Here is a 26,178-nt window from a genome sequence, read left to right as displayed (position 1 = left end):
CACAACAACATCCTATCTACCAGGATACCGATCTAACATATCATAACTGCATACAAGCATACTATAACCAGGATAACAATCCAAAAAGGGCCGACCTTGGTGCCTTAGACCCTGTTGATATAGTGAGAAGAACTCACCTCATAAGTAGTGCTAAAATGATAATCGAATCCCCATTCACAGCTCCAAACTCAACTGTCTGTTACCACCATATGACTAATTCCATTAAAATCCCAAATTACCAAAATATCCTCAGCAGTCAAACTTGGTCAACCATGGTCAAAGTCATAGTCAACGGTAAAGGTCAATGGTCAATTTTTCTCATTATTCCATCCTCACGTCGTCACCTTCCCTAGGTCACATCGTGAGAGTCAACTCGTCTTGTGTCGACACAGCGATTCAACTCAGTTCACTCATCTCAGGGTTTCATATCGGGGCAAAGTCGTACTCACGTCGTGAGAACTGTTCTGTAAGCATTAAGCTCTTAATCCTTTTTGTTGCGTATTGGGAATTTCCAGGATACCATATCTAGCCTAAAGGACCATAAAATCATATCTTTTCAGTCATGTATGTCCCATGCATGACTTAAACACTAGTTAGGTCAAAATATGGGTATGAACATCAAGACTCAAACTTCGAGTCCAAAACTTGCACACAAAATCCAAATCCAAGGGTTCTAACACAGCAAATAACTTAATGGTCCATAAAGTTGCTAACTTTATGGACCTCATGCATGATACTTCAAGATCCCATGCAAAGAAGGTAAACATATCTCACACCCCCAAACCGGAACGGCGGAAACGTTCGGGGGTGGAGGACGTCATGTACAATATTACAACAATTGCATCATAGTAATCAAAGTAAACACAACCATTACATTGAATAAGTAGAATATTTACATCTGTTTGATACATAGTTTGTATACAACAAAAGTATATAAACAAAAGTATAAAAGACGAGACACTATAAGCTCCGTCTTCTCAAAAGCCTGCGGGAGTACCTGTCTACTGATTCCCTGAGAATACAATTGGTTTTGAAAGAGTATCAGCATAAAAGCCAGTGAGTTCATAAGTATGTTTTTGAAATGAAAACCTGTCTGTGAATCTGTAAAATGTTTACATGCTCTCAAGAAAATCCAATATTATCTTTAGTTTTGAAAAGTAGTCTTAAACCCTAAGACCGAAGTGTATGTTCGTTACCGTGTTCTATAATCATATATAAAAGTGTTAGTTTATATGCCTGGATACCACCAGTGATATAGTATAGTATTGCTTTGCATGAAAACTATGGTATGAAATCCCTGGCTATCACCAGTAATGTATAGTATGTTCTTGTATAAAACCCTGGAATCCTCCAGTATGTATAGTAGTTCCATTATTTAAAATAAAACTAATTGAAGTTATTAGCATTCATACATTAATCGTATTATTTAGTACCAAATTTATGAGTTGTTATAACCATACTTGACCATTGAATTGCCTGAACGACGTTCTTCAGGCGTCGGAATCGAAATGACTTTGTCACCCAGGCCTGCCGGCCTGACTGTAGCTAACAGTTGCGGTGCAGGATTGTCAGTCCCGTATAGATCTATATACAAACTCACATTCTCCCTCCAGGAGACTCTGGTTATAATCTCAGGACTTTTGTTAGTACTTAAGTAAGAACGTGAAGATGCTCACTCATAAGTGGCTATACTAACGATTAAGTGTAGAATAAAATGAATCCTTTGAATTTAAATGATTGTTTGTATGACCCATAAACTATACCCTATATAGTTTATATGTTTGTTCGCATTAAATCTATGTTTTGTGCATTGATAAGGTAATTGTTCCATAAACTATACCTATTATAGTTTATATGTTTGTTAATGTATTCAATTCGTGTATTATTCTGAAAACTTTACAATTATAGTTGTATGTTGAAAACTTCCCTTATGCTCAGTATTTTACAGAAGGGATAAAATATCTAAGTGTTTTATAAAATGTAATAATCTTTCGATTGCATCAATTGCATAAGTTTTAAATCCTGTTTAAATCATTTATATAAAATCGCAAAATTTCTTTGTGCCTTGCTTGTATTCCCCTTGAAAACGTTAAAAACAGTAAAGTGTAGGGGTATGAACTCACAGTTGGTTGCATGTAAGTGCCGGACAACGAGACTGGAATGAGGACCCTCGAGATGTTGCACGCGAAATTAACGGAATACTAATAATAATTAAACACATATTTGCATTTAAATTAGTGAACCCATTAATTAAAGTGTTAGAAAACACTTGCTTTTGGTTTAGGAATGTTACCGAGACTCGATCGAAGTGGAAAAAGTGGGTTTGCAGCCAAGTTTCATGATTTAGGGTAGTTTGCAGCCGTGAACTGTTTTCGGCCCTTGAATGATTTGCGGCCCTTGAATTGATTGCGACCCTTGAATGGTTTGCGGCCGTGAACTGATCTCGGCCTTTGAAGATTTGAAGGCTGTTCTTGGTGTTCTTGGTGAAAATATGAAGATTTGAAGGTTCACGGCCGTAAACCCAAGAATGAAGGGTGCTTGATTTGATGAAATGATGAATGCTTGATGCTCCAAAACAAGATCCAAGGTGGATTGGATGATCTTCGGAGGATAGATGAGAGAAAACTTGAGTTTGCGGTTGGTGGGTTTAGAGAGAGAATGTTGAGTTTTCGGCCAGAAGTGTAGAAATGAGTGTAAAGATCAGCTATATATATATATATATATATATATATATATATATATATATATATATATATATATATATATATATATATATATATATATAGGTTGGGTTTACGGTTGGAGGTGGGGTCCCCGGCCGTGAACGACTTTACGGTCGTAAACGCGTTTGCGGCCGTAAACACCGGGATGAACGAGACTTGGTTGATTTTCGTAGAAAAACTTGATTCTTCGCACGATTTTGTCCCGACACTTATATAAATTTAATTTATATAATCTAAGTTGTTCTCAACCCTTACGAGCTTGACAAAATTGACAAAATAAATAAAATTCGAATTTTTTATTTAACGGGAATGACTTTTGGTGACCGAAAAGTATCGGGTTGTCACATCATCCCCCCATTAGAGGGAATTTCGTCCCGAAATTCTGAAATCCATACAATTATGGACTAGGGAAAAAGATGCGGGTCCCCGGCCGTGAACGGTTTTAAGATTTGACACGTGGAAGACAAGATGAATGTTGCTAAGTTCTTGAGGTAACCATAGTTTGTAAGCTACGAGACCGATCTTAGCAAGGATCTCAAATGATCCGATGTATCTTGGATTCAACTTTCTGCGCTTTCAGATGCGTACCATGCCCTTCCAGGGTGAGACCTTCAACAGAACGCGGTCATCAACCTGGAATTCCAAGGGTTTTCGTCTTTTGTCGGCGTAGCTCTTTTGTCTATTTCTCGAGGCTTTTAGTCGTTCTCGGGTTTGTACGATCTTTTCAGTGGTTTCTCGGATGATTTCTGGGCCAGTGAGAGTGCTATCAGGACCTTGACCTCTAACTAGCTGCATGTCACCCACCTCAGCCCAGCACAAAGGGGATCTGCACTTGCGGCCATAGAGGGCTTCGAATGGAGCAGCCTTAATGCTAGTGTGCTAGCTGTTGTTGTAGGAAAACTCGACCAGGGGAAAATGGGTGTCCCATGAATTGCCAAAGTCGGTAACACACGCTCTCAACATGTCTTCCAGGGTTTGAATGGTTCTCTCACTCTGCCCGTCTGTTTGAGGATGATAAGCTATACACATGTCGAGCTTAGTTCCAAGAGCCTTCTGCAGAGACTGCCAAAACCGTAAGGTGAATCTGCTATCTCTGTCCGAGATAATGGATACAGGCACACCGTGCAGTCGTACTATCTCTCGGATGTAGGTTCTAGTTAGTCTCTCCATTTTGTATGTTTCCTTGATTGGCAGGAAGTGGGGAGATTTGGTTAATCTGTCGATGATTACCCAAATTGAGTCATGACCACCCGATGTCTTGGATAACTTGGTAATGAAATCCATTGTAATCCGCTTCCACTTCCACTCAGGTATTTCTGGATGTTGAAGAAAACCTGAGGGCTTTTGGTATTCTACCTTAACTTTGGCGCAAGTTAGGCACTTGCCCACATAGGTAGCAATCTCTGCTTTCATGTTTGGCCACCAATATAGTTTCTTGAGATCCAGATACATCTTATCTGAACCTGGGTGAACGGAATATCTAGTTTTGTAAGCTTCAGTCATGACCACCTCTCTGTAACCACCGAACCTTGGTGTCCAGATCGGGTCCATGAAATAACAAACCCCGTCACCCTTGATTTCGAAGTTCTTGTCCATTCCTCTCAAGGCTTCATCTGCCACATTATCTGGCTTCAAGGCTTCTATCTGAGCCTCTTTGATCTGTGTGGTCAGATGCGAATGGATTGTCATGGTTAGTGCCTTCACCTTACGACCTGAGTTTTCCTTCCGGCTAAGGGTGTCCGCTACTACATTAGCCTTGCCCGGATGATAGCGACTTTCACACTCGTAATCATTGAGTAGCTCTACCCATCGTTGTTGCCTCATATTAAGCTCCTTTTGGTTAAAGATATGTTGTAGGCTTTTGTGGTCGGTGAAGATAGTGCACTTGGTACCGTAAAGGTAATGTCTCCAGATTTTCAACGCAAAGACCACTGCTCCCAACTCAAGATCGTGAGTAGTATAATTGACTTCGTGTGTCTTTAGCTGTCTTGAGGCATAGACAATAACCTTTCCTCGCTGCATAAGCACACATCCTAACCCCTGATTTGATGCATCGCAGTAAACTACGAAGTCTTCTGTCCCTTCAGGAAGAGACAAGATAGGTGTGCTGCACAGGGCTTGCTTCAGAGTCTGGAACGCAGTGTCTTGTTGTTTTCCCCAACTAAAGGTTACACCTTTCTGAGTCAGGGTGGTAAGAGGCTTAGCGATCCTAGAGAAGTTTTGGATGAACCTACGATAGTAGCCAGCAAGACCCAAGAATTGACGGATTTTTGTGGGCGTCTTCGGTGCTGACCAATTCTCGATTGCCTTTATTTTGGAAAGGTCCACGTGTATGCCTTCTTCGCTAACCACGTGACCCAAGAAAGTTACCTTTCTAATCCAAAACTCGCACTTAGAGAATTTCGCGTAAAGTTTTTCTGTTCTCAATGTTTCTAGAACTCGTCTTAAGTGTTGTCTGTGCTCTTCCTCGCTTCGTGAATAGATAAGTATGTCCTCTATGAATACTATCACGAACTTGTCTAGGAATGGACGTCACACCCTATTCATCAGGTCCATGAATACATCAGGTGTGTTTGTTAGACCGAAGGGCATCACTACAAACTCGTAGTGACCATATCCAGTTCGGAAAGCTGTTTTCGGAACATCACTCTCAAGGACTCGTAGCTGATGGTACCCTGATCTCAGGTCTATCTTTGAAAAGTAGCTCACTCCCTGAAGTTGATCAAAAAGGTCGTCGATTCTGGGAAGAGGGTAGCAGTTCTTGATAGTGAGTTTGTTGAGCTCACGATAATCTATGCACATCCGGAAAGATCCATCCTTCTTCTTAACAAACAAGACTGGTGCTCCCCATGGTGAGAAGCTTGGTCTAATGAATCCCTTGCTGAGCAGTTCGTTAAGTTGGCTGGATAATTCCTGCATTTCCGCTGGAGGTAGACGGTAAGGGGATTTGGCTATGGGGGTAGCTCCGGGAATTGAGTCGATTCGGAACTCGATTCGGAACTCGGGAGGAACTCCGGGAAGATCCTCGGGAAAGATATCGGGAAAGTTACAGACTTCGGGGATGCTCTCGAGGTCTTTGACTTCTTGTTTTTCGTTGATGACATGGGCTAAGAATGCATGACACGCTTTTCATAGGTATTTTTGGGCTTTGATGCACGAAATGATATGAAGGTTCGTGCTGAGTTTATCGCCATAGATAACGAGGGCTTCGCCAGCTGGCAGATTAACGCGAATGACTTTTTCATACCAGAGAATATCAGCACGATTGGGGCTCAACCAATCCATGCCGATGATGACGTCAAAGCTTTTTATGGAAATCGGCATAAGGTCGATTGGAAAGGAATAATCATTTAAAGTAAGGGTGCATCCTACGAATACGTCGTTAGTACTCTCTTTCTTTCCGTTAGCCATCTCGACGGTGAATGTTTCGGTTAAAGGGTGGGATTTGTGTTTGAGTAAGTGTTTAAATGCATGACTGACAAAACTTCTCTCCGCACCACTATCAAAGAGAATACATGCATAAGAGTTGTCGAGGAGGAACGTACCCGTAACTACGGTGGGATCAGCAACTGCCTCCTCCTGGCCCATTGCTAGCACCTTCCCTGTGTTGCCAGCAGTTGTTGCTTTGGAGAAATTCCTCTTGAAGTGCCCGGTTTCTACACAACCATAGTAGGCCTGACCTACTCCAGCTCCAGAGGCCTGATTGGTTGGTTGGACTTGTGTTCTGCAAAAACGAGTTGTGTGCCCCTTTCTGCCACATTTGTCGCACTGCATTTCTCTACAAACTCCCAAGTGATGGAAGTTGCATTTGTTACACAGGGGCAGGTTTCCAGCATAACGACTGGGAGTTGTTGGACTAGTGGGAACAGCAGCAGGAACGGTAGCAGCGTGGACTGCCACAGTCTGTTGCTTCTTGGAGGGCTCCTGTGAAGACTGGCCCTTGCGCTTATTCCAAAACTTTTTCTTTCCACCATTCTCCTTAGGTTTCTCCGGAACGGCTGCTACGGGTTCATGATTATCCCCGTGATTGATCAGAGTCTGAGCCAGACACTTGGCGCTGTCAAATGTGAGAGGTTTAGCAGCCAATACGTTCCCTTAATTTGGGGGTGTCAATCCCCATACATACCTCTCAATTTTCTTGCTTTCCGGGGTGACCATCCTGGGACATAGAAGAGCCAGGTCGCTGAACCTAGCAGTGTACGCAGCAATGTCAGAACCCTTCATCTTCAGGTTCCAGAGCTCGTGCTCCAACTTTTGCATCTCGCCCCGTGGGCAATACTCCGCGAGCATTAGTTCTTTCAAATTCTCCAAACCCATGACATTGGCTACCGGCAGAGTTAGGTATTTGACTCGGCTATTCCACCAAGTTAGTGCTCTATCGGTGAAGGTGCAGGGGGCAAACTTCACCTTGCTTGCCTCGGGGCACGCACAGATCTCGAAAAGTGATTCGATCTTCTCGAACCAACGAGTTAGGGCAATGACACCTCCATTGCCGTCAAAGGATTTGGGTTTCGCGTTCATAAAGTCTTTGTAGGAACACTCCCTCGGGTTTCCTTGGCCACCATCGAGATTGAGGGGATGGGTACCACTAGCCGACCCGCTAGTGCCGCCAGAATTGATCTGCGACATGGCGGCAGTCACAACGACTGTAACTGCTGCCTGGAACATAACAGGATCAAACTGAGGAGGTGGCGGCGGTGGAGGATCGTTGTTCTTTCGGTTGGACTTCTTCTTTTGAGGCATCTTTCTCTAAAATAATTCATGAGAAAAACGAAGATAGGTCCTCTATAGTTGTTAGAAGTCAGGTGATATTGAACAGAGTATATCTTATCCTGACAGATATAGTGTTCTATCAAGCGATTAACAGAGGATGTCTACTTAATGCAAGTAACCAATCGCTAGAGAATGAATAGCAACACTTGGAATGAAATGTCTACAATGTTTTTGGCTCTATAAAAATACTCCTATAGTATTTTAGGTTGCGTGTTCTGTTCTATTGTTCTCTTTTGTATGGAGTTTGGTAAGTTTCAGACTTGCTGCAACACCACCATCACTCCCAAACACATGTTGGTCGTATCTCAAATAAATATAGTTTACCAGGCTATACTTATTCCAGATATGATTACATAACTGCCCAGGTTTAACAGCAGTGTCCAACATATAAATACTTTTGTTTTGTTCTTCTTGTGATACTAGTTCTGGTATGTAAGTATACTTGTATACTTTTTATAAAATACTTAGATTTTTAAAAGTATACTTTTAGTTCAGAGCGCTTCGGCCCCTTAGTGTTTATAGTTGTATATCATGTAAGGTTCGATATAGTTAGTTCACTATAAACAATGCTCTGATACCAATCTGTCACACCCCCAAACCGGAACGGCGGAAACGTTCGGGGGTGGAAGACGTCATGTATAGTATCATAATAATTGCATAATAGTAATCAAAGTAAACACAACCATTACATTGAATAAGTAGAATATTTACATATGTTTGATTCTTCGCATGATTTTAGTCCCGACACTTATATAAATTTAATTTATATAATCTAAGTTGTTCTCAACCCTTATGAGCTTGACAAAATTGAAAAAATAAATAAATTTCGAAATTTTTTATTTAACGGGAATGACTATTGTTGACCGAAAAGTATCGGGTTGTCACACCATAACCTAGATCTAGCAAGATTAGAAGAGAAAGGTGGGATCTTTGAGACTTACAGAGGCTTATGAGCTCAGAAGTGCCAATAGAAGGAGCTTATCTCATCCAAAGGAACCTCCACAAGAGCTTCTTCTTCTTCTTCTGCAAGGAAATCAACCACTATAACACACCAATACCACCAATAATGGCTCAAGGGCTTAGGCGGGTCGAATCTAGGGTTTTTCAGTGACTTGGGAGTGAAAGAGGCTGAGGAGAAGCAACCCTAATCATCTCATACCTTTAAATACCCGAAAATTAGGATTTTGGTGCATCAGACACTCCTCACATCGTGAACACTTCATTCTCACGTCGTGAGCCTTAAATGAGCTTGGTCAACAAGTCAACGATCACTCACCCGAACTACTCCAACATCAAGCGGCCATAACTTCTTCGTTTCAACTCCACGTCTATTAAGTGCTTAATATTTGATATTCTAACTTCTAATATCAGATCTGATCTCATTAAGACGTCCTAGGGCATAAAGTTGGCAACTTTATGACCTTGCATGCTATAAGGGACTCCAAAACTTCATTCTTCACATTAGGACTTCATATGGAGCTTCAAACTCATGCATGGAGTCTAGTTAACCGTCAAGCTAGCACCTTTATGCATCTAGCATGCTCACAAAGCTCAGATCTAGTCATCTTAGTCTTCGAAGTTGCTCAACTCCCAAGAGAAGATCCAAGAACCAAAAAGGGGAAAATATAGAAACCCCTAAGTCAATCTAATGAATAAGATGGCAAGATTAAGACTTTATACCACCAGAGGCTCCTCAAGGTGAACTAGATGCAGATTCTTGAAGCTCAATGCCACACCAAGCTTGCTCACTAACTTCTTCTTATTGGATAAGCTCCAAAATGGCCACCAACACCTTTCTATGCTCCAAAATCACACTCTCAAAGGAAAACTGAGGTAAAGGGACGAAATGAGACTCTAGGGGCTGATTAGGGTTTGGTCCAAGTGACTTAAGGATGAATAAACAGGTCTCAAGTCTGGGTTTTAGGGTTTTGGCCCTCTGTCGCGTACGCCCCGCGTACTCGATATTCCTTCGCGAAACTTCTTCCATAATACGCTAAGCGTACCCTTAGGTACGCCCAACGTACAAAGGTACCATTTTTTCCAAAATAAATCATTTCAAGGGTTAGAATGGTTTGCCTTATTTGGAGTCTTACAACTGCTCTGACCCGAGCTTCACTTCCTTGTTATTACACTTTGGGAAATCTCTCTTGAAATGTCCAATTTCTCCAAACTCAAAACAATTTCATCCTCCACTAGCACATGTTCCCGTGAAACTTCGGTGGTTTGCTGATTCTTGTGTTGGGCTCATGCAAAAGTTGGTAATAGGCCCATTTTTGTTGCACCTGTCGTAGAAGTAGAATTCACTTACGTGATGGCGGTTATAATGGTTGCATAATAGTTGGTTCCCAACATAATGCTTCTATTGTGTGAGTGTTGTGTTTCAAAAATACTTTTCGGTATGCCCTTTCTTGTTACAACAATTACATAAGTACTCCATGCATTCGCCAGATGGTGATAGTGGCACTCGTAACACTTGGGGAGTTTTCATGTGTTCTTATTTTGTGGACTTTTTGATGCAGTGTAAGATTTCTTAGTGTTTTTCGAGATGAATGGATTGAGGTTCCAATGGAACTACTATCGTATTTCCTTTTGTTATCCTTGATTCTTGAGGCATCCTCTTTCTTGATTAAGGTTTGTTAATAGACTAACTGGTTCATAAGACTGATGGCCAATTTCTTGGCCTGGTCATAGGTGTTGGGTCTGGAAGATGTAACCATCTCTAATATTAGTGGAGTCAAACCCCTTACATCCTATCGACCTTCTTGTTCTCTGGGGTTAGAAAACCCAAACATAAGATTGCAAGATCACCAAGCAAGGGATGTGTTCATAAAGGTGCATATTGTAAACTTGACATGATAATTTTCTATACAGGAACTGATGACAAATATCGATTCCATATTTTCAATCCAGAGAGTCAACCATATAACTCCTTCATTGTCATAGAAGGATCTGGTTTGGTAGTTCATGAATCCTTTGTATGTGCATGCCATTGGGACGTCACTATTACTTCCACGGATACTGCTTCCAACCCTACTTTTCTTAGGGACGTTGTTCTTGTTGGCTTCATAAGTGACCAAGGCGCTATCCATATGTTGTGCAATCATTTACTCGACTGTAGTTGTGTCTAGTGATGGTTTCAGTGTTAGTTATTTGTGAGTACTTATTGTTTGAGGATGCATGGCTCTATCCTATTTGAAAAGAGAATATAAGTTGTATGAAAACATTGTTGTAAGTATAAGTGATAATACAATAATCATGTTAAACGTGTTGAACTGATGTGGGTTTGCCCAAAAATGGCCCTACTTTAAATATTATGTGTATGTAATTATATAGTACCACAAAGGGTGAAACCTATAAGAAAAATTAGTAAAATGAAACTATCAAGCATTGGGACAAACTGTGAAAAGTCACGAAGAAAATGTTGTAGAGAAATTTGACTACTACTCGATGTTTTGATCATATCTCAATATTTGGGGTTTCAATTTACTTGAATCAAGATTTTTTAGAATCTAGACAAAACTTCTTACAACTTTCATGTTTTTCATTTTTGCTGACTCTGCTTATTTTGCCTTCAAAAGCACCACAAAAGATGAAGGGTAAGTGCAGACATCCTACTTTTGAACTTGGATGGCTTAAACATAAGTTGGATGGTTCAAAACAGAAAGAAATTGATTGATTGAGTACCTAATCCAAAATTCATAATGTTCCGCAAAAGTGTGTATTTCTTAAGGTATTCATAAGTATCATAGTAGGGTGATTGATGTTTTGCAATAAACATAAGATATGATTGATGTCTTATAAGTGATTAGGGTTTTATGCAATACTTATATATATATATATATATATATATATATATATATATATATATATATATATATATATATATATATATATATCAATTACAATATGTTACTTGTATCTGAGTTCCTTTGTTTCTTGAACTATGATATTTCTTGAGTCTCCTAGAAGCTCCAAGCGTTTAGTCTATTAGCTACCGAACCCAAGTTCAGTTGTGTTTCAGTCTAACCATAATTAAACATAGGTGATCTATGATACCCACAAATTTCAGCTAGACAATGAAGATATACTAAGTGATAATTATTAAAATTTGAGCCCTCGAATAAGAAGATCGCTAGTCTTGCGCGTTGCAGACTACGTGTTATAAGGGAATTTATCGATAAGCAATAAAACAACACTTTTATAGAAGGTTATTTAGGAGAAATAATCTTAGCCAAAGTTATATTAGATGTGACTATGATTCCATGCATATAAAGAACTCTAAAAGCCGACTTTGTATGAAGAAGTAATGTTTTTTCGAAGTTTCACGATCAAACCAGCACGACTATGCGTATCGTAAAAAGTGATAGATAGATTTCTTATTAGCCTAAGTAATCTAAACGATAGTCGTAGCAATTGTAAAACTGAGAGCATGCATATAGAGAACATCCAAATCTGACTTCATTATGAGGAAGTTATGATTTTTTGAAATTTCAGCACAGTAGTGCGGACACAGAAATCGAAGTTCAAATCGGTTGATTGTTAGAAAAAAACAATCTAAAGGAGAGTTAAAAATCTCGTGATTAGGAGTACGTCGATATAAAGATAGTCAAGAACGAAGTTCATATGAAGAAGTTATGAATTTTGCACTGACTTTAATAGTCTAAACCGGTCTAAATATGAATTTTAGTAAGATAGAGAATTAGCTGTTGAGACCTTAATGAAAGTTGTTGAGCTCGTCGAGAGGATGCCAGGGATATAAAGAACGTTGAAAATGGCGCTCATATGTGAAAGTTATGGTCGTCCGAAGATCTACAAAAAATTACCTGTTAGGATGACGTGGCACCACCAGGAGGCTCCACGTGACACGGTCGGTAGCGGCTTTCCTCCGAGATACACAATGACGCGGAACCAGGAGAAATGGATACATGACACCACGGATTGATGACACGTGGCGTATTCTAGAAGGCGGTTGGCAAGCGACGCAGACGAAGCAGGATGTGACACGTGGAAGGGGGGAAGGTAGCGACCATGTCACCAGACGCGGCACACCCCCTGTATTTCTGATAAATACCTCCGACTTATCTCATTCTTTCCATAAAAATCAATTCCTTCTCTCTCTCAAACGTTTTTCCTTCTTCGAGTCTAACTTTTCCGGACCTCTGAACATTTTAACATGGCTCTAATATATCTAGAAGCTTGACAAAGAGAAGCTTTCGAGTTAAGATTCTGCCCACGTAATTCCTGGTTTTCGCTAAACCTTTGTAAGTTAAGCTGCACTTATCTTAATTCAAGTGTAACTTATATTTGTATTCATAGTCGTTATTATGAATCTATAAATAATATTTATCAGTGATTCCATGTCAAAATACTGATTGATTTACTTACCGGGGTGATGTCTAGGATAGATTTAGTGAGGTGTTTAAAGTGAGATTTCCAGCAGTATACAATATATACCAAACGGACCCTACATCCGATATGATCTTACCTGGTTGAAAATTATAAGAATATGGATTAGTAGACATTGGGATTATTAAGGAATCTAGACTAGCATTAGTTGTAAAAGATATAAGACTAAGACTTAGTAATAATCATACTTAGGTCATATCAAAGGAAAAGTCAAGGTGCTAGGCGAAGCGTTGCTGAATTGACGAGTCATCCACTTTTAACAAGTGAGTGCATAGTTACTTTCATCTTACACATAAATATGAAGTATTTAGATAATTGAATGATATGTGTGCCTATTATCTATGATTGAAACCTTCTGTGTTAGATGAAACTATATGAGATAATTTTATTTAGCCATATATGTATTTTAATACTTATAATATATAAGGTAGTGAAGGGTAAATAGAGATGAAAATAATGACGAGAGGATGTGACTTTTATAGTACTACCGTACTAGTAATGTAGCCACCTAGTAGGGTATAGATGATGACCACAGACTATTCTAGTCAAGTTGGGTCAAACATGGACATGCTTGCAACCTGTAGATGTTTATAAGCCATACACATGCAGGTTTACAATATGTAGGTGTTAAATGATCGTACATAGGGATATATACAACCTGTAGATGTTAATGAATTGTATGCGGACATGTCTACAACATGTAGGCATTGATAAATAGTACACAGACAGGTATATGACCTGTAGGTGTTACTGAACTATACATGGGCAGGTCCCCGACCTGTAGATGTTAGGGAACCTCGCACGGACAGGACTATAAACTGTAGGTATGAATGAATTATTCATATGGGTACTCTGTTCACCCCATGGTTTTCGTATTAGCACATGTTGTTAAGGAATGCCCAAAGCATTATTATTTACTTATTGATCTTCTAGGATAGATCCCTTAAGATCATCAGTTTAGGATTAGGGAGTGAGAATAAAGGGAATGGGTAATTGAGTTATTTGTTTGATGTGAAATATATAATTATAACAAATTAATTATCATATTTTGGGTTGAAAACCCTATGTACTCACCAGGTTTCCTAACCTGATCCACTCAATTTCTTTGTATCGCAAGTAGTGGTATGAAGGTATACGATGTTTGGATCTAATGAGAGATTCGAGGAAATATAGGCCATTAGATGTTGCAAGGCCAGCAGTGACTATATTTATGCTTACTTTTCTTGTATCAATTATGGCATCCCAAGTTTTTAATAAATCAATGAAAAACATTCCTTTGCAAATACTTTTATAGGTCAAATTACGCACTTATAAATAAAGTCTGTTTTAAAATACGCATAAATAAAAAGGTCTTTTTTGACCGTGAAAAATGGGGATGTCATATGATCAGTCAACGTTTAGTTGTGGTTCGGCCCATGTACAATAAAACTTAGCTAAGCTATTTGACCTAAAACCTTGTGTTGTATTCTCGTTGAGGGTTTGACTTATGTTTGGGTTTATATATGTGTCTCATCACGGTACTGATTTTATATATAACTCTATATCATGTGTTTGTTATGTATTATTAGTTATTGTTTTGTACTTTAAGGCTAGCTGATAAGGCACCGACCACTCAGGACAGTCGGAGGGCAGGATCATTTCGGCATATAGCATTTCTGAAATCTAACAACTTAGGCGACAAAATCCATATTAGACATCATTCTCGTAAGTAGTCATTCAATAGTATAATTAATAATACTTTTTATTTGTAGGTTAAGGGATATACCTAAACCTAAGAGAGTAAGCCCTAGGCTATAACCATGCTTTCCTAAGAAAATATTAGTTCATTATAGCCAATAGCTCTAATACCAATTTGTCACACCCCCAGCCGGCCACGGAAACGCCTAGCTGTGCGACGTAGTCATGGATCACAATTATTGAACATACATTGAACAATACAAAAATAAACAAAATACAAACTTCTATTAATACCGAAATGGAGCTTACATTATCATTATCTACTACTACATGATCAAAATACAGGCCTAGCATTTACGAAATATAGTGCAATATAGTTCTTTGATGTGCGTGTTCTTCCAGCTGCTTACGATCCTGAGAATACATGTGTTTTAAAGAGACATCAACAATAATGTTGGGGAGTTTGTGAGCTTTTATAACCAAGAAGTATATATTTGAGGTGTATAAGTGTCTACTTAACTTATCGGCACGTGTCGACCCTACAAGTGTGTGCATGTTTACTTGATTTGTATATTATATAAAAATATACAAATAAACCTTTATAAGTTCTTACCCACCTTATAAAACATAGACCAAATTGTAAATCCATACATGTGCTCAATATTTCAACTTAAGTCCTATTTCTAACATAAGTTTTATGGCAACAAAAGTTCGTGTGGTTCTTATATTTATAGTTATTTGTTTTACTTATAAAATATTGATACTTATCTATTGTTCTAAGTGTGATTGCGCATCTTAATCTTTAAGTTATAAAGCCACTAGATTTATCGTTCATTTGTTCAGTTCAGATCATTATATAAGTTTGGTTGTACGTCCTCAACTTTAAGTTATAAAATTACTAGACTTATCGTTCATTTATTTAGTTCAGACCATTCTATAAGTGTGATTATGCATCCTAAACTTTAAGTTATAAATGACTGTATTTATCATTTATTCTTTAAGTTCAGACCATTCTATAAGTGTGATTGTGTGTCCCAAAAAGTTTTTTGGAAAACTAAGTGTTGACAAAAGATATTGACCATGTATATATATATATATATATATATATATATATATATATATATATATATATATATATATATATATATATATATATATATATATATGGTGAGGTTCAATATATAATCATAATTAACTAAGGAACAAAAGAACCAATCTTTTTTTCAACATTTAGAACTTGTTTTTTATTAAAAAAAACTAAAAATATAAAAATTCATAACTTTTTATCACTTTTCCTATGATATCAAATTCGATAAAAAAATCGTCAAATTCACAGTGTGAATCTGTGCAAATTCATAGTGTGAATCTGCATTCACACGGTGAACTCAAAAAATATATAATTTATTTTTTAGCATTTATAATGTGAAGTTATTAATATAAAAAATTTTAGTTTTTTTTGCGATGAACAATAAGCTTTAAAATTTAAAAAAAAAATAGTTCATTGGAGAATCAATAATTATGGTTCTCTATTGAACATTTCTATATATATATATATATATATATATATATATATATATATATATATATATAATACTAGTCAAATCCACCTGCTCAATTCTTTTAGCCATCGAAATATGAGGTGGAATAGAATCAAGAAATGATTTCTACAAATACAAATATGAATTTTGAAAATGTTCGTCAAGAAATGGTTTCTACAATATTTGGATACCAAATTGTGGGCCATGACCAAAATAGGCATCCGTTTGTTTTGAATTCTAGAAATTAAATATCTTTCTACTCTTTATTTCTACAAATCCTCCTAGCTAATTAAATAGTGATATGTGTAACATTTAATGCTTATTTAATAAAATTTTAATATATAAATATGACACATGTCATTATTTAATTGAGTTATTTAATTGGGTAGAAGGATTTGTAGGAACAAAAGTAAAAGGATATTTAATTTCTCTTCTTTGAAGATACTACTATACGGCCATAACTTGTAAGCATTTTGTCACTTTCTGCATTATCCAAACATATATTAAATAGAAGTGTAAACTGTTTGGCATCAGTATTACTAATATTACTGTTAGGACATCTTTGGTTCTCAAAAACATTATTATTTTTGTCAATTAAGTTTTCATTACTTTTATTTATTAAAAAATTGATGTAAATTTCTTCAATAGTTAATTATTTTAAATGTTTTATTAAAATTAAATAATTTGTTTTTATTTTTTATATGTTATATACACATTCCATATAAGTTTTTAATTTTACGTTTATTCATATTTTTAAAAATAATTTATTTTAGTTTTTTTATAATTAAAAAATGATAAAATAATGATGATATTTTTTTTTGAAACGGGTTATGATAATATTTTTAATATTGATATTTGTATCATTTGACTATCACTTTTTTATGTACATATATCTATAAAATTAAAGGATAATAACAAACAAATAGTATATTTTATAATTTTTTTGGATTTAACCAATCTAGTTTTTTAATTTGCATTTAAAAGACTAAATATGTTTCCAAAAAATATTCTTGTCACCATTATTAGCTACGAATCTCGGTTTTGCTGGTAATGGCCCTTTTTTTCCACAAAAACCATTCGCATTTCAAAAAATCTCATCCCCACTGTTATCTGGTTTTTTTTTTTTTTTTTTTTTGAAATAATTATAGGGCTTATTTGTATAGGAGAAAAATTAACATATTAAAATTTATCTTCTCTACAAATAGATATCTATATTGATAAATGTTGATACCAAACAGTAAATTTCAGTTTTTTTTTGTCGAAAAACCATTTGATTTCTGTTTGTATGATAGATTTTTTTGGTTGAAAAATAATTTGATTTTGGTTATTTTGTATTGAAAAAACAAATTGAAATCGAATATTTTTTCCCGGAAAAAGGAACCGAAATTGAATGAAAGTTTTACTCACAGACTAAATTATAGATATTGTCTGTGTTTGTATAAAAGTTATTTTCCTACACTAGATTTAGAATCAAATTTTGCGATTTGGTTTCTCAGCACAAATGAACTGAAATCAAAAGCTTTTTCAACTTAATAGGCTAATAATATGAATCTAAATTATAGAAACCAAAATCAAAGTTTCAACCCAAACTGAAACTAAATCATAAAAATTGGAACTGAAAGACATTTTGACAAAAAAAATAATAAATAAATAAATAACACTTGGCAGTTTGCAGTGATATATATCGAGATAAATATTTGTTATATATGACAAAATACTATAAATTTGTATATATTAGTTTTTTCTATAAAAATAAAGAACAGTTTATTTAAAAAAAAATATGGATGGCAATCGAGATGAGATTTTTTTTTTAATTCATATGGTTTTTATACAATAAAAGAGGACATTGGCGGTAAAATCGACATTTGCAGGTCATAACAGCCCTAATGAACTTTCTTAAAAATATGAGTGTGTTTTAATATAATTTAAAATTACTTGATTAAAACGAGAAAACTGATAAGATTTAATGTTTTTTAAGTTATTAGCTCTATGATATAATCAATATCTTATTTATATATCTAATTAAATAGGTTAATCAATCATAAAATAGAGAACCATAATTAATCAAGGAACCAAGAAACCAATTTTTTTTTTCAACTTTTAGAACTTATTTTTTATCAAAAAAAAAAAATACAGAAATTCATAAATTTTTATTTTTTTTCCAATGATATCAAATTCGATTTTTTTACGTCAAATTCATAATGTGAATCTTTGAAAATTCACAATGTGAATCCGGATTCACACGGTGAATCCAAAAAATATTTTTCACATTCACAATGTTAATATATGAATTTAAATATTTTTAGATTTTTTTTTTCGATAAAGAATAAGCTCTACAAATTGAAAAAAAGATTTGGTTCCTTAAAGAACCAATAATTATGGTTCTCTGTTGAACTTTTCTATATATATATATATATATATATATATATATATATATATATATATATATATATATATATATATATATATATATATCCTTTCTAATAAATGAAGGTTTTTTTTGCCACTTGTAAAATTTTCATTCAATTTGCTAAATATCATTTTGTGGTTATTTTGAATTAATTGCAATAAATGTAGTAATAAATGGATATCAATTTCTTTAATAAACTTACCTTATAAAATATTATGTGGAATTTAATAAAAAATAGAAAAATTCATAAAATGACTTGTGGAAAAAAAATTAATTCAAAATAACATTTGACAAATTGAATGAGAATTTTACAAGTGGCAAAAAACCTTCATTTATTAGAGAGAATTATTCGTTTAAATTTAAAAGATAAAAAATATTTCTATTATAATAATTCATTATTTTTCTTATTTTCTTATAAATTCTAATTTCTCAAATATTTTAACCTTTATATTTAATTTTTTTAAATTAACTCATTTCATATATGGGTCTCACAACTAGTATATATATATATATATATATATATATATATATATATATATATATATATATATATATATATATAAGAGCTATTTAGTGTATTGATTTTTTTTACATCAAGAGCTCTTAGCAACCTCTCGAAAGAAAACATCTACAAAAGTTTTCTAAATAACTTGGAGATGATGTTAAACCACCCTCCATAACCTGGCAGGTCTTCTGCAAAACTAACTACGGGGTGTTTAGAATTGTTTTTTAGCTTAAAAAGTCATTTTCAACAAAATGACTTTTTGACTTATAGATTTTTCTAAAAGTAGGTTTTAAAATATGTTTAGCTTTTGAAGGAACAAAGGCTAAAAAGCCAAAACTCACCAAAACTTACAAATTGTGACTTTTAAAACCATAATTTTTTTTTTGCCAAAAAGTCATTCTAAAATGACTTTTATAATTGCCAAACAACTTTTCAAACTTTTAGCTTTTTGAAAAAACCAAAAGTCCATAAAGTCATTTTAAAAGTTTTCCCAAACACCCTCTACCTCACCTCTCATCTTTGAAATATAGATAGCTTTGCTACAATGCCATAAGTATATATCGTAGGCCATGATTTATACAACGGCGATTCCAAATACATTATAGAAAATGCCAGCACGATTAATGTGACTTAGGGAGGAGGGAGTCATTTCCTCACAACCCACTTAATCTACTATCAAAGAAAACAACTAAGCTTTGCTATATATTTGTACCTTAGTTGTTTTGTATTTTTTTTTTAATTGAGGGGTTGAATTGATTGAAAAAGATAGGTTTCCGTGTATTGTGGGTTGAGAACTATGAAGAAAAAAAATCTAATGGGGTAGCGGGTTGAGTGGGTTGGGAGGGAATGACTCTCTCCTCCCTTAGATGGGCAGATTTATAGATTTTTCTTGGTGATTTAAGGGTGGTACCGTTGTTACCGGCGGTGAAATGTTTCCGCACTATACGTGGTGGTACTGCCAAATGTGTTGAACGAGGGTTACATGATCTGTTATGGTTAATTGTACCTCATGCATAAAAATTTGTATATAGTTTCGATTGATAAATCTCAATCCAGTGTTTAAATAATTGGTGTGGTGAACAACTCCGTATAAAAATTTTAAAATAAAGAATTAAAGTTTTGGATTTTTATATAGACTAAATATATAATTTTGAGAAATTAAAAATTCTTTTATTTTTTGTTTCTAATATCTTCCTATCTATTTTAGGTGACAAGTGTAATTAAATTTAATTTAAATTTGATTGAAATGTTAAATTTGTATACTTGTCATATCTTAAATACATAGGAAAAAAAATAGGAACAAAAATTAAGAATATATTTAATGTCTCTTAATTTTTGATAATCGCTAACGGTACATTTGGACATTCAAATTTACCGGTGCCTGGATTTTCATATAATTTTGGGTTTTGAATCGTAGTTTTGGATTTGCATATTTTTTACAATATTCTCTTTTGTGTCACTACTAGAAAATAATGAGCGAAAGATTCTTTTCGTCACTGAAATCCTATTTATTTCATTTTTGGAAGAATTTCAACATGTTTTTTGTATTTTATTAAATAATTTTTTTCCCAAATTGATTCAACCCGGTGTTATTATTATTATTTTTTATCATTGTACGATAAAATTTACATACGAAAAATTATATGAAACCAATTATATATATATATATATATATATATATATATATATATATATATATAAATTGGTTTCATATAATTTTTTGTATCTAAATTTTATCGTACAATGATAAAAAATAATATATATAAAATTGGTTTCATATAATTTTTTGTATCTAAATTTTATCGTACAATGATAAAAAATAATATATATATATATATATATATATATATATATATATATATATATATATATATATATATATATATATATATATATCCTACTAAATTCCCCATTTTCGTATTCATACTCTTTGCTCCCATAAACTTCAAGGGCACCATGCATAATGCATTAGTAGACTACTAGGGCTGGTGTGGTTGCCGACACCTGGGGCCAGGGATTTTATTCATGCATTATATTTATACGAGTATTGGGGTTTGACGATGGTGGAGGCTATGACCTTGCCTACATTTGCTGAAATCATTTTTCATGAAAAATCTATTGGGTTCCACATCCATTGCTATTATGGGGACTAGGTGACCAAGTTGGATGCTTGTTTGGTTGTCAACTTTCTTTAATAAGTCCAAAAAAGACCCAAATTAGCACCATAAAAATGTGTTAAATTCATATGATCACCTAAGGATTTGATATGGGATTGGTGTTTTTCGGTATGTTAACCAATAAACTTTTTAAAATACGTCTTGCTTTTAGTAGTTTTAGATTTTATATTTTATGTCATTTGATAATATTTATTTTTGTTGAGCAGTTTTACAAAAGTAGAGTTTCTACATTTCAATTTTCACTTTTCGTCATAGGATTTATTTAATGACTAGATCTAGCAATTCAGTGGTCATAAATAATTAGATATCAAGTTCATGCAATAAGAGTTATCATCTAACTATACAAAACTTGCAGGAAAAACAATAAATATTAGACCTTTAACATGTTAGGATTATCAGATCTATCAAACACAAGTTAAGCCAACTTAATTAAATCCATAAATAGCGAAATCAACACATTGTATTATGGTTCATCTACACTAAACGAAAGTTAAGGTATTAGCCGATAATCACAGCAGGAAAATACATAAAAACGAAGTTAACTACATTAGACATAATGTAAACTAGAAAACCAAATGAATAATGATGTTTTTCTCCTCTAGATCTCTTCAATGCTTGATCTCTAGTCAAATTATGATCTTCTTAGGGTTTCTAGGAAGTATTTGAACATCCTTAATTGTAGGCATCAACAGTGTTGTGACATCGTTCTGCTAGCCGGATTGGAATGCTCTGGCAGCTCTCCGGGAGGAAATTGTAGTCACAATCAACAATATATCAGTCGCTTCCTGGGAGAAGGTCTCGGGAGGGCGCTCCGATAGTCAAGTCAGACGGGGGAGGATAAGTGTATGAGTCTTTAGAGAGAAGGGTCCAGACAATGCTCCCTTTGTGATGAGATCCTCATTTTCTTTTATAGTTAGGGTGCTACATGCCAAAGAGGGGGACCGATGCAATGGCATCTTGAGTGCCGATCTAGGATTAGTCCAACTGTCCTCGTCATGATCTTCCTCTCTTGCGATTGATGTAGAGGGAATATTGATAATGGCTCGTTCACCCGTCTACTGACGTCTTTCCTAATCATGGGCAGTGATTAGCATGCGTGGGGAACAATGGATTCTTGTTTGGGCAATGATGCCCTACTACCTAGCCCGTTGAGATCCTATCACAGCGTGTCTTCTGATTATTACCATAACCTACTCGGTGAGGCCGCACACTTCTTAACATGTGTTCACCTGTTGTCCCCTAAGACTAACTACCACTTCATTAGTCACTTCAAGTCAAAACAACATGGGGCACGCATCAAGCCCCCTAGTTTAGTAATGTTGGTGTAGCATAGTTATCCATTATGTACTAGACTCTTAGTCACACATGTCGTCTAATTAACCACCGAGCAGTTGTGATTCTTGCGATCATGACCGCTTTTTCATGGCTTTTGGCAATCCTCTCAATTTCTTCCACAAATACCTCATTTCTTTCTATCTTGCTTACATTTTCTTGCACTTGTCACTTTTCCTCTTCGTCTATTTTTCAGTCTTTCTCAAAACGGCCGTTCCTTGTAAACATGGTTACCTCTACCGGTTTTATCCCTACTCTGCACTATGTTAACGCTCTCTGGGAGAAATATGGATTTCAGCTAGAGGATGAGGCGGTGAATCATTTGGATGGACCTTCATTTTTGGAGCCTCCTTCAGGGAAGGTTGGTGCTTTCGTTAAAACCTTCGATGCTGGTTATCGACTTCCCACAAATAACTTCTAAGACGATGTGTTATGCAAGAATGGTGTAAACATCTACGAGATTACCCCAATCCTATGACCAAGATTATAGCATCGAAATGCTCTGTCGATCCCAAGGCTTTCTTCTAAGTATTTGGGTGTTCAAGAACTACTTTTGGTTCTCCACTGTTGGTGACAAATTTACTTTCTGTGCTCGGAAGAATGCTCATGTTGTTGTTCCTGATTGGAAGAGCAGTCCCAAAAACTAGAAAAACCATTGGTTTTGGGTGGACGGTTCTCGCGTTGATGGCCCTTATTACCGTACTGATCCGAATTCCGATAATGCCCCTAACCTTCTTCCTCATGACTGAGAGGTTGTTCGAATTTGAACAGCTTTAGTGTTGTTCCCGAGGAATTTCTCGAACATATTTTTGTTGGAGTTAGGATGAAACTGAGTGGCGTCGCTGCTAGGAGATGCCTGAATTCTTTGTTATCAATGGCGGTAAGTTTCTTGTCTTTACTCTTATCTTTGTCTCCTCCCCCTCCCCTTAAGATAAATGGCAATGGAACCACAGGAGAAGAGTGAGTATTGTGCTTTTCGGATGTGTTGGATAAGAGATTCCAGGGGGAACTGCAATTTCATCCTATTTCTTTGTATGATGCTTTACTTACTCCCAACTGAATGTTAGCTCGGGCCATCCCTGCCACCCCAGCTTCTGTTCCTACGCAGCTTATTACAATCAAGACTGCACTATCTTCTGATGTTCCACCATGTGCTCCTGCCCTTGGGCCTTCTGCTTCTAACAGTATTGGAGGCACGAAATGCATGGAAGACAATAATTATGGTATCTTAACTAGCACTGTCTCTCGGTGGTCGAGGAGAAGAGAGTTGTGGAGTATTGAGTGTGCCGTTGGCAGTATGGGAGGAGCTTTTGTCGTGGATCGTTCGCGCAAGAGGAAACTTACAACCAACTTTCTTTCCAAGATATTACCTTATAGTGATGAGGTAAAAAGCATTCCTGATGAAGAAGATCACCGGTCCGAAGGAATGCCAAGGGCAAAAGAACAACCCATTGTTTCTGAAATATTAGTGGCAAGTGCCTCGGATCAGTTGCATGCAACAGGCCAGCGGAAATCCACACCATGGAAAATAGACATCCATATTGTGGGAGACAGTTTTATTATGTATGCTCCAAGCCTTTACGCAAATCATAGGGAAAGTTCCATATCACCATGTCGTGGCATATATGCGACCATGACATGGCATCTTCTTTGTAACAACCCAAAAATACTAATAAAAATTTCATTTTCAAACCATTAAAACCATACAATCATTTGTTCAAAACCAATCATAGTAAAATGTATCTCTCAAACATCAAAGTAAAATGATAATAGTTAATGCTGAAAAAGTCATCAGAGGGTGTTGTGCAGTCAATTCGGGCCCTTCCCTTTGGAACTGGAAGTACCTGAAATATTTAAACCAAAAAATCGCAAGCACAAAGCTTAATGAGTTCCCCAAAATACCACATACCATACATAACATATCGGGCCCTACCCACATACTGGGCCCTGCCTATCACATCGAGTCCCGCCCACATAACGGGCCCCACCCATCAAAAAATGGGCCCCACCAGTATAAAAAGGGACCAACCCAGCATGCAAAATGGGCCCAATCCCATCATTCAATGCATGATTCACAAAGATAGCTAGCATCCTACACAGTATAGTAAGAAGACTCACGTTTCTCACGATGTCAAACAAACCACAACTCAATGCCACGAAACAGGTGCTACAACTCACCTATTGAATCAAACAAGGTCACACCTTAGTTTGTACTCTAGAACTAGCAATTTGACCAAAAATCAACCCATGTCAACACGTCAACGGTAAGCATCACCAACTGGCCCTCACGTCGTGACCAGCCCATGGTCACGTCATGGGAAAACGAACTCGACCTGATCATAAACTTGGTCATGATCTAACTCAGTCTCGTTCAAATCTATTGTCATGTCGTGATGGCCTTGCTACCACATTGTGACAACATCCTTCCAAAACAATTGATGAACCCTCATCGATATATTGTGAAACCCATATGGTCACGTCGTAAGGGCTTTCTTATCTATTAAGCCAATAATCCTAACTTCTCAGAGGGTTTTCTTACCCCAAAAACCTTCTAAAAGTCGGTGCTTTATAAACATGCATGTATTGAACTCAATATAGGTCAAAATGGTGAAAAATGGAACCAAAATCCCATGCATAGATTCAAAACTACACCAAACTCTAGATCCAAATCATATAACCTTCAAGGGACCTCAAGGATCCATAAAGTTGCCAAATTTATGGAATCCTTCCACCCAAACTTTCCAAAAAGTGGCTAAAATGGGACAAAAAGCGTAGATCTAGCAACCTAAAGCATAAAGATTGGAACTTGGTCACTCACAATGGTCCAGAAGATGCTCAAAATAAGTCTTCAAGCTTGCCAAGGTGCTCTCTTCACATAAAAGTCTTCTTCTTCCTTCAAACGTGTAGGGTTCAAAGTACTCCATGGATTATGGCAATGGGCCCCATTGATGAAGTGTAGGCTAAAAGCCCAAGACTTGTCTTTTCCCGATAAATAGTCATGTATTATTCATAATTAGGGTTAAGAGTGAGGCAAAATGTAGCCGCCAAACATTGTAAGGTTTCTTATGTAGAGTTATATTCTTTAGTCTATTCTGAAAGTGTAATTTATTCCTCATGTTTTGAATAAATCGAGTGATCATTCGACATATCTTCTTTATTGTGTTTGTTCTTATTTTCCGCATCTTGTTCATCATATCACAATTAGGGTTTTAATCCCAACAAGTGGTATCAGAGCGGGTATTTTAAGATCTATTGATTTTTGAAGTATCGGTTCTTGATTTGATGATTTTCTGCACAAGTTATTGAAGATTTTTGGTATTTGGCGGTTTGGAATCAAGGTTCTTGTTCAAGAAACTGTTCATGAAGATTTATGGTATTTTCTACTGTTCATCTGGTGTTATTTCAATCCAATTCGTTTTTCTGTTCATATTTTTTTTATCTGATCTGATCATTCGTTTGATGTCGATGGATCTGTTTCTCGTTATTTGGTCCATTTATTCAATTCCATATTCGTTCAATCCAAAATCAATTTATTACATCGATTGATTTGTTTTGTTTGTTTTGGCCCATAAGAATTGGTCCTTTACTGTTCACAATCCACCCGATCTGCTTTTCTTTTATCTACGTGTGTCACCTG

The sequence above is a fragment of the Lactuca virosa genome, chromosome 5, assembly GCF_052849685.1.
Source record: "Lactuca virosa cultivar CGN04683 chromosome 5, Lactuca_virosa_CGN04683_v6, whole genome shotgun sequence".
In the NCBI taxonomy this organism is placed as follows: Eukaryota; Viridiplantae; Streptophyta; class Magnoliopsida; order Asterales; family Asteraceae; genus Lactuca; species Lactuca virosa.
The sequence above is the reverse complement of the archived record's forward strand: the minus strand, read 5'-3'. Positions refer to the sequence as shown.